Raw genomic sequence first — 10,503 nt, forward strand, 5'->3', positions numbered from 1 at the left:
CTGGGCATGTGCATGAACTTGGGCAACGAACACGGAAAAATTAGTCTGAAAATCCTGATTAGAAAAACTGGTTAATAGCTAAACGGTATTTCGTATTTAATTTTTAGTTAAAATGACTCAACTTTTTATATGTAATATATCAATAAGTTAATATTGAAAAATACTTTTATTCAAAAAAACTATTATGATTGAAATTTAATTACTTAAAATGAAAGACTTTAATTGAGAGTTCATGATAAAATAATTTACTTTAAAAATTGAAATGAATTCATTAAATTGTTGTTCAAAATATTCAATTATCCTTGGTCGATTCTATCGTCAAAGTAAATTTTTTAAAAGATGAAACTCGTATAAAATGTATGTTACTTTGACTCAAAAATCGACCTGTCGCGAAATGCCTTCTTGCACGTTAAATACATCATATGATGTATTAATTAGGTGAACGATCAATATTTAATAATTTATATTAATGTTATAAGTATTATTGTATAATGTCATATTATCATTCATATTCTCCTGGATCATGTGATAAATATAATGTTTTCACATTAATTCATTTTCTATTCAATCATATAATTCGTACAAAGTTAATAAAAATATTTCATATATTTTATACAAATTGTGTTATATATATTTGTAAAAATTTTGTAATAATCATGATGTGTAATATTTATTTGTAGAATTAAGAAACGCGAGTGCAAGAAGACCCTAAAACCTGCTCTAAAAAATATAACAGTTGATGTTACTACTCACGGGTATTGAAAATACCCGCGGTCGCTTAACTCGTCAAAAATAGCAAGTATACAACTGGTCACCCGTGTTGATACAGATCTATCATCCTACAACATGATTGGGGACCAGAGGAACAAAAGTTACATGCGACTCACTAATGATGATTCTTGAAAGTTCTTGAAGTCATCCATCAGTCAGCATGGTCCTGCTGGTTAGATTCAGGTCCAGGATCAGGTCCAGATACTATGAGAAAAATACAAGAGAACAATTAGAATTTATTGTTAAAATTATAAAGATTTTTAATTAACAAATTTGAAAGTATAAATTTATACTTACGTTGTTCGCTCGTGGTCCATCGCCCGATACCCCCCCGGGTACTGCTGCTGGTTTCCAGAATGAGGCCCCAAAGACTGTAAGAAAACTGTAAAGAAAACAATTAGAATCTATTCTTAAAACTGTAGAGATTTTTAATTAAACATTTGAAAGTATAAATTTATACTTACATTGTTTGCTCGTGGAGCATCGCCCAATAGTCCTCTTCGGTGATGCACTGACTCTAATTCCGGTAACGAGGAGTTTAAATTTCAAATTGAAAAAATAATTAATTTGATTGGAAAGTATTAAATTAGAGTACCGCGACCGAAAATTCAAGTCGGCGAACAAATGATTCTATTTTCGCGATTCAGAATAAAGGAGAGCCACGATGCTCTGGAAGTAATTTATAACTGCGTAAGAAACACTGATTCTATTATCGCGTAACCTAACACGAAAACGACTCAGGGTCACTTGCCCCGAAAAACAAACTTGTTGCTACGCACAAACACTGAATCTACCGGCCGCATTGCGCGCGGCCAACAAATTTCCTGGAAAGAAAGGGACAGGAGAGAAGAAATACACAAGCACACGTGTGCTTTTCCTATCAGTTTTTCTCTTTTCTTTTTCTTACTAGAGTTCGACAACAGAAATAATGCTTTACTTAGTACTGCTGTCTACACAGTTTGTCACATAAAAGGTTAATGCCACGAAGGCGAAATGTTCTCAATCAATGAGAATTTCAACGACAAAATATTATTTACAATTTATAAATATTATATCACCAAATTTCATAATTAGAGTTGTAAGCATGATTATGTTTAGTTTATCGAATGTTAGAATATCCCGTAATTTTTATAAATATTCCGAAATTTGCAAGAATTAAAATTTGTTGGTTATTTATGCTTGAATAGCATATTCCAACTACGCAGTTACCACATTTACTGAAACTTGCATCGAAATATATATGGAAATTGCAATTACAACAATTCATAAAGAAAGGAATATAAACAATCGATTAAATAAATAACGCTCGGAAATATTCAATCGCGATCAGAATACAGTTAAATATAAATTACTCCAATTTATCGTTGATATCTACCGACGCCATTTCTGTATACTTCGATATGTATCGAAGTGGATAAAAAGTTTGTTAACGATTTTCGTATTTTATCTTAACAATGACCGATTAGAAAATTATAATCATGCTTGCAACGAATGATTTAATGAGGAAATAAAAATATATAAATATTAATATACCCATTATTGTTTGTTATAGTTGTTTAAACGTTACCACTATTCCCTCCAAAATTTGTCGAGTTGCCTGCCATCTGTATGGTGTCGTTTACGCGCCAATAAAAGTTCCCATGGCGTCGAATTTCAATCAGAGACTGCAACAGAAATAAAATACAAATCAAATCATAATTAAACAATAATTGATAATAATGAGGCAATATATCAAAAGGTTAGAAATACGTACTTCGTTGGTCGCGATACGCCGACACATCTTGTATTTCGAAAGGGAATTTCTTCATTTCGAATTCCAATAAGAGACTGTAACAGAAACGAAATAAAGATCCATTAAAGTACATAAACGATTATTGTAATTAAGTAATGATTAAATGGAAACCGTATGACAAGAGATCGTAATTAAAACGCGAGTTGTAATAATGACGAAATACGAATAGGTTAGAATTACGTACCTCGGTCGCGAAACGCCGGTACGTCTTGACGCGTCTTACCACGTTAATCGTCAGAGTACAAATGGCGACACCTCGGTAACGCTCGCGAATTGGGGGACGGGGTGGGGGAAGGGCCGATGTCTCGCGAAGCTTGTATTACGAATCCGAGGAATGCCTCGGTTAGAAATCACGGATACAAAACAAATGAATGAAAGACGAGGATAGAATTCACAACTTGGTAGGAAAAAGGACAAAATTTCTCGGTTATTTACCAGAACAACGTATAATACCTTGGCTTTAGAATCATATTGATGGATGGCGATACATATAACGTACAAATTAAATATAACTCACACTTTTGTCGATTTATAATAGCAGATGACAGGATTCTTGAATTTGTTAACATTATTCACTTCGATGATTACATGCAAATTATTTACAACTTTAACTAGTCAAAGAATCGCGAATAATTCGTACTTCTCAACTCATATGCATTTACACGCAACTAGCCTGTTTGCCTATCACACTAATTCAGTGAGTTTCTCAACTGACCACCATCCATTAGAAGAGGCCGCTAAAATCACCTCCGAATTTTCAGGTCGGTATGGCAGACAGATTGGGCCACGAAAGTCCATAAGGTGAAAGGTCTACTCGTATACCTGGTCTGTGGTGAAAGGTCTACTCGTATACCTCGTCTGTGGTTTAACCCTTTTATAGTCGTCGGTAACGTCAGCAAATTCACAGATTTTCCTTCTGATATGATATCGACAAAAGTTTTGATCAAAAATTAATAAAATTATTTATCCACTCTACGGTTGTGCGTTTCTATAGTCAAGATACTTTTACATTATTCAATTAGTTATGTCTGTGACACTAGTTTCTAAATATGAGTCGCCAACGAGTTCTCGGAACGCCATCAGATGTCGCGATGTGTATCGACATGTAGCGACGTATATGGGGTTACATAGAAAAGAATTATAAAATTTATACATTATATTATCAATTAAGTTCTTTAAAATTTGCCACTGTATCTTGTTACTTTTCATTTTTATTGTTTATTAGTATCCTTCATGAACAAAAACTAGAAATAATTGAAACAGCTATGAGGTCGTATGTGATTCAACGATACCAACCGAGGGTTAAACATAAATTCTAAATACATAAACGACAGTGAATAATTTTCAAAAAATATTTCACACGAGACTCTCTGACCGGTGGACTCGACAATTCTTTGTTAATATTCTAGGGTTAATAACACATTAATTTTACTTCGCGTATGAATAATGAAACGTTGCATACGTCACGACAATAGAGCAAACCCATGAAAACGTACAGAGATTTTCACACGAGGCTGCTATTAGGGGTCAACGGTAAAGGCAGTTAGGAAAATTACTTTCTCCCTGGTCGTTACGCTCTCCCATGTTAAAAATGCAGGAAACAGTCACGGGCGAAGTAAATCGAGCATCGACCAACGAAAACACCGCGCCACAATACTGTTAAATTAAACAAATAACGCGATAGGGTGTGGCCGTGCGTTATGGCTGTCCCTAGCGCTGTTGTGTCACGTGTCGTCTGTACAAACAGACACCATTCAATCGCGGGACCTGCAGGATATGTCATCAGCGTCGCATTGTCCGTCGAGAAGAGACGAAAGATCCCACGAATCGTCCCCATGAAAGCGAGATCGCGTTAAAAAAAGGGAGGGGACGTATAAATATCCTCTGTCAGGGACAACGTACGATTATTCTTAATTGATAGATTTCTCCCACAGAGCATGGTACATGAGTAAACAGTAGATAGCGAACAATATCGATGGTCGAAGACATCGAAAAGGTGAGGATTAGCCGATTGTAGGCGACGAGAAACGTTTTTTTCTTTGAGGAAGTAGCGTTTCTATAATCGGCAAGATCGCTGACGATAAATTAAAACGCGGTGGAATCTAAATCAGTATCTAGATAGACAGGCAAAGGGGCCCCGCTAGGAGAGAACCGTGAATCCCCTCCCGAATTTATTCGGCTATCCTTTTCGGCTGGAACTGTTCTTACGCGACGAACAAAGCTGGAAACTGCGGTGGACGAGAGAGAACGAAGCAACGGGTGAGATCGAAGAGAGAGAGAGGACAGGGGATGCTCGATCGTCTCTCGAGGCCCAAATATCCGCGTGGGCCATTCGATTTTCGAGGAGCACCGGTCCCTAATAATAGGGTACACCGAGGATAAACAAACATACACGCCCCTGGCATCTCTCGTTGAAAGAACACACGAGAAGAAATGTAAAAGAAAAAAGGGAAAAGAAACAATTTAGCCACGCCACTTAAAAGATGCAAGGTGAAGTATGATAGATACCGAAAGATTGAACAGAAACCCAGGCGCATGCGTTGCTCGAACGAAATATCCGCGGCCCTTGAAGTTTAAAATAAAGCCAGAGACGAAAAAGAGTAATGCCTTGTTATCTTAGAGTTATGGATCCTGTTTCTGATCGCTTACGAGCAGCTATCGCCCTTTTCTAAACGCGTAAATCAGAATATTAACCGAATCCGTAACATTTTCGACCTACGTTCTATCTTTGAGAAAATAATTTGCCCTATAGTCGTGTATGCTCTCTCGAACCGGGCAACTTTCTCTTTAAATATTTTTTCGTATCATCCAAAGCAACAGAGATATTTACGATGACCATGTTAAGTGGGACACGTTGCTTAAGGTCCACTCGCGTGCATACGTATCAATTTTGCAACATGTTTCGAATTTTTATTTTGTTCAAAATGAAAAAAATATTGTATCTGATGGCTCGATGGCCCGATCTGAGTCTAAGTAATAAAGTCAACGCGTTGGAAAAGAAAACAGAAACTCGAAAGTCTAAAATATACCCCGCAATTTTGTCGGGAAAAGTTCGTTTCGAAGAATTGCACTCCCGACGTTTGACGTTGATTTTCGCGTACGTATTACCGCGCCATTTCTTAGGATGAAAGCCAAAATGCACGTGGTGGGCTTTGAAGGATCTTAAAGTCCGCCATGTAATCAAGGAAAGTAAAGACAGAATGGAACGATGGTCGACAGACATTACATCTTGGATTTTAGCATTGTTTCCGAATAGACTCTGGTACTATATATACATATGCATTTGTAGTCCACTCGACGATCCTAAAGATATTGCTGTGGCGTCTTTTCTTTTATTGCAAAGAACACAGAGGCGCCAATATTGCCATGAACTGCAACGTTCGATATTAGAAAAATGCACCATACAAGGTGTTCACCTCTGGGAAAAATTTTAATGGGAGATTCTATAAGCCAAAATAAGACGAAAATCAAGAATACCAATTTGTTGATGAAGGCTTTGTTAAACAGTTATTAACGTTCAAAGTTCCGACCGAACTGAATTTTTTTCTCGAAAATGCGCAAGATTTCGAGGGTATGTCTATTCACCAAAAATGATTGTATTTAACCCTGGCACCCGAAAATAATTTTTTTAGAACGATTTGAAATTTTTTTTTTTCGCCGAAAAATTTAGGCATATACCCCCCTGTCGATTTTTCTTACAAATTCGTTTCTTATTTATAGGAATTTTGTTTGACGCCCTACAGAAAAGTTGTCTAATACTTTTTTGTAGGTATCTATGGGCTCTACTTCAGAAAAAAGTTTCATTGGAATATATTCACTATTGTAGGAGTTATGGCTGTTTGAAAATTGGACCATTTTTATGGGGTTTTTCTCATTTTGCAGGGTCAAGGATTTACAACTTTTCGAATATTTTTACAATTTGTACATATTCTCCACCAAAATACGCGTAGTTTGCTTTTTTAAACATTAAAATCGTCCAATCCGTTCAGAAGTTATGACGTTTTAAAAATTCGCATGAAAATTCGGGCAGACATTTCTGGCCAGAAATTAGATTTTCAGTAAGGAATTTTTTTCTCGAAACTGCGTAGGATTTCGGGGGTATATCTAATGACCAAAAATGATTCTAATTGACCCCCGCAACGGAAAATAATTTTTCCGTGAACGATTTTTTTAATTTAATTTTTTAATAACTTTTTAACGAAGTCTCAGTCAACAAATTGATATTCTTGATTGCCGTCTTATTTTGGCCTGTAGAATCCCGCATTAAAATCTTTCACCCTGTATATGGAATGCGATTGGTAATTCGACACACCAGAATAATAAAATAATTTTAACATTATCGGAGTAATCCGAAAAATAAGAAAACGTTAATTCAAATCATGATTAAAGTACATAAATAATTTGAATGTACTCGTTTACAGACGTTCCTACCTTTTCAATTAACATTTTATTTATCTTAAACAAACTGATATTCCAAATATGCTGCGCTTCCGCAACGAACAAAATTTACAGACGTCTAGAAACATAGAGCGTAAGGACGAGTCCCGTCTTATTTCGTCGGGAATCCTTCAAATATCGTATAAGCTTTTTAATCTAAATGGAAATACGCAGCGTGGAAGTTAAATGCCTTCGGGGTCGATTCATTTGTCTCTAGCACGTGCAAAAGACCAGCGAAGAGACGCGCAAAATGCGAGAGTACGAGGGTTTGAGTAAAGAGACTGGACGAAGAAGTGGTGGAAGAAGAAGACGGAAAGGAGGAGAAGCTGGAGGAAGAAGACCAGGAGAAAGAAGGAGAAAACGAAGGTAGATGAGACAAGAGGCATTCTGGTTTGTGGGCACAGCCGCTGCCTGCAACCCACAATTATGATAATAGCCCCTGAGTCCTGAGTCTTGTTAGTCCAACGTGCAGCCAGCTCCTTTTATCTATATCTTTTTATTTTCATACTCGCCTTTTATATACTTCGTCTACTGCAATTTCTACTTTCATCCCTTTTCACCATCGTGAGATCGGCTGAACTCGAATCGATCGAACTTTAAACTACTTTTACGGTGCGCGAATCGCGAAATAAAGTCGAGAAACATTCAAGGATCAAGAGCAACCTTCAAAGAAATTCGTACGCGCAAGTTTTGAAATTTATCGCCTATCGTGCGTATGATAATAAAATTATTTACAAAACTGCAATGGAACTATGAATTTATATCTCACGACGAACAGTTTGCTATTCCAACAAGCTAAAAAGGAGCCGAACGGCGGCACGATAGAAGCTACGTCGCTGTAATCTTTAAAAAAGATGCATTAAATCAAGTCGCGCGTTTAAAATTAATTAACTCAACTAAACCCTTCCACTTAAAGCGTTTCGCGCGAGACGCAGATTTCGCCTCGTCTATCTTACGATCCAACTAAATCGTAGCTTTGAACTTGTGCCTCTGCCATTTGAAACCACTCAATTAAAGCCATTAACAGTGAAAAAGAAACCTTCAAAGGAATTAAAGACCCGCGAATGTCAAAAAGTCGAGTAACGGTACGCGAGTTGGAGGGAAGAAGTAGCGCACAAAACGCGAATGAAACGTACAAACGTTTCTGTCTCATTAATTGTAATTAAACCTAACGTTACTATCCGAAGTTGGACGGTGCCGTTTTTGCATTCGGACGGATTCAATGCTCCTACGAGTGGATGGAACGAGTAAGAATAGAGACTGCGTAATCGGCATCGGCCGCGAGCGCAAGGAAAACCGTACGTACGGTTCGCGTTTGTAAATGTTGTAAAAGGCGGCGGCAAACGGAGCACGGTTTAATTCACTTTACAGCGCGACGTCGGTTCTTTTGACAGCGGGGAAAAGCGTTAATTGGAGGCCGCGCCACGATCGAGCAAAGAAAGCATTTCAAAGGCGAAAACCTCGTGTGACAGTGCTTGCAGGTTTTTTTCATACACCCGGTACGTGCGCGCATTTTTCGAGGTTTCGCCGATCGCGCGTCAAAGCTTTCGTAGCCGGAACGAGGTTCTATTGAAAAAGTCGCGTTATTATACAGGGTGTACCCTAGCACGTGGAACCCACTTTGACGATTGAAGATGCAAAAACAACGATGAAAGTTCGTACAAACGCGTGCTCTATTTGACCCTGTTCGTGAGCAATTGTGAAAAATGTATGTTGGACGTATATACACACGTAGAATGTGTGCATCTATGTTATTAAATTTGTGAAATACAGTGCACGTACGTATGCATTTCCATAAATGCTAGCTTTCAGAAACGTGTCAACTCGACGGATTTCAGATATCGTACTTGAATAACTTTTTGTGAAAGCGAACACAAATCTACGTTTATTTTAAGTTTTTTTTCATTATTTTTGATCTCACGCGTTAAAGTACATCCTGTATTCCTGTAATGATCTATTATTACGCGATTATCGAACAGACTAGATTTCAGGGAAAGGTGTAATCGACGCACGTGGGAAGTTAATGGTATATGATGGAGCTAAATGTCAACGGAGAGTGTCTACCGAAAGAGCATACTGCGAATATCGAGAGTACGGAGCAAAATTTTGTTCAAATAATGGAATAGAACTAACAACTCTTTAGAAACGTATAAACGTATATTTTTATTAAAACACCCCTATTTTGTTTTTTTTTTAACTTAGAGGAAATCTTTTGAATATACTTCCGGTTCCTGTAAATTGTTCGGTAGCCGCTGCTAGGATAAATGCGGATAAAACAAGAATCTGGACGACACCGTCGTGATATACGACTGTTTGTCCAGATTAGACCCGACAAAGGAAACTGTTCTCTCTTCTTGACTCTGTCTTGATTTAAGCGAAGCGCCCCGTATTTGCTCTAGATTAAACGGGAGCTTCCAGGCGCAAGCTATGGCGGTCCTTTCTACCATATCTACTACACTACGGTGGTATATACGCTTTACGTTGTGCATTACATTCATGACGCGTTCAGCGACCAAGAATATCCTCAGAAAAATCTTTACGATTTTTAAATTCTCATTCGATCCTAACTGATCAAATATACGCTTAGCGAATAAAATACTTGCACGGTTTTCATGTATCTTTATGTAAGTTACCGATAATTCTTTCAAGGAATAGTACAAGCCAAATTAAAAGGCACGAAAACCCATCGTTAAAACAGTTCTGGTTTTCAAAGTACGGTAAGCTCGACACAATTCAAAGAGTTTATCGAACCATTTCTTAAAAATGTATCCCCTTCGAGCTCGACAAGCGATAAGTTGGTAACAGTTACGAGATATTCATCGATAAATACCTGTACATCGTGTTCCAGTATCGAAGTTCTGTACGTGGGATCCCTCGAGCGATATCGATAAAATATAAAATAGTAATGAAGCTAACCATATAATCGTCGAGATTAAGTTGATGGGCGCATGACGAGCACCTGAACAGAGCAGAAGAGTAGAGGGAACGGAAGGGAGAAATGATCGAACGAATTCGCTCTTCTTGGAGGCAGCTACCAACCGGCAATAGTGAAAGATTGGGCTCGTAGATGAACGTGTCCGAGCAATCCTTCTCGCAATTCACCTTGTACAACAGAGTAATCACCCTCCATGTTTTTCTCCTCGTCTTGAGTTACCTCGAATTTTGTTTTTTTGCTCCTCGTGAGGTTTTCAATCAACCGCGAATTTGCAAAACGAGTCCTGCCCCTCTCTCTTTCGCTCATCCTTTCTCTGTCCCTTCGGAATATTCGCTGTCCCTTTTCAATCCTTGGACCGTAATAACGACGTTTGGTAATCAACCAGGTTCTGATAGACCAGAGAGACGATGAAAAAAGAGAGACGCGATTCGTAAAAGCTACGTGGGCGTTCTCGTCCATAGTAGATCTTAAATTACGTAAAGGACGAGGGGGAAATTATAGTAAACTGTACGCCGATTAAATACGAGATTACTGTGCGCTGCAGTTTCGATTTTCTTTAGAGTATCGT

This window comes from Colletes latitarsis, chromosome 2 (genome assembly GCF_051014445.1).
Source record: "Colletes latitarsis isolate SP2378_abdomen chromosome 2, iyColLati1, whole genome shotgun sequence".
Taxonomy (NCBI): Eukaryota; Metazoa; Arthropoda; class Insecta; order Hymenoptera; family Colletidae; genus Colletes; species Colletes latitarsis.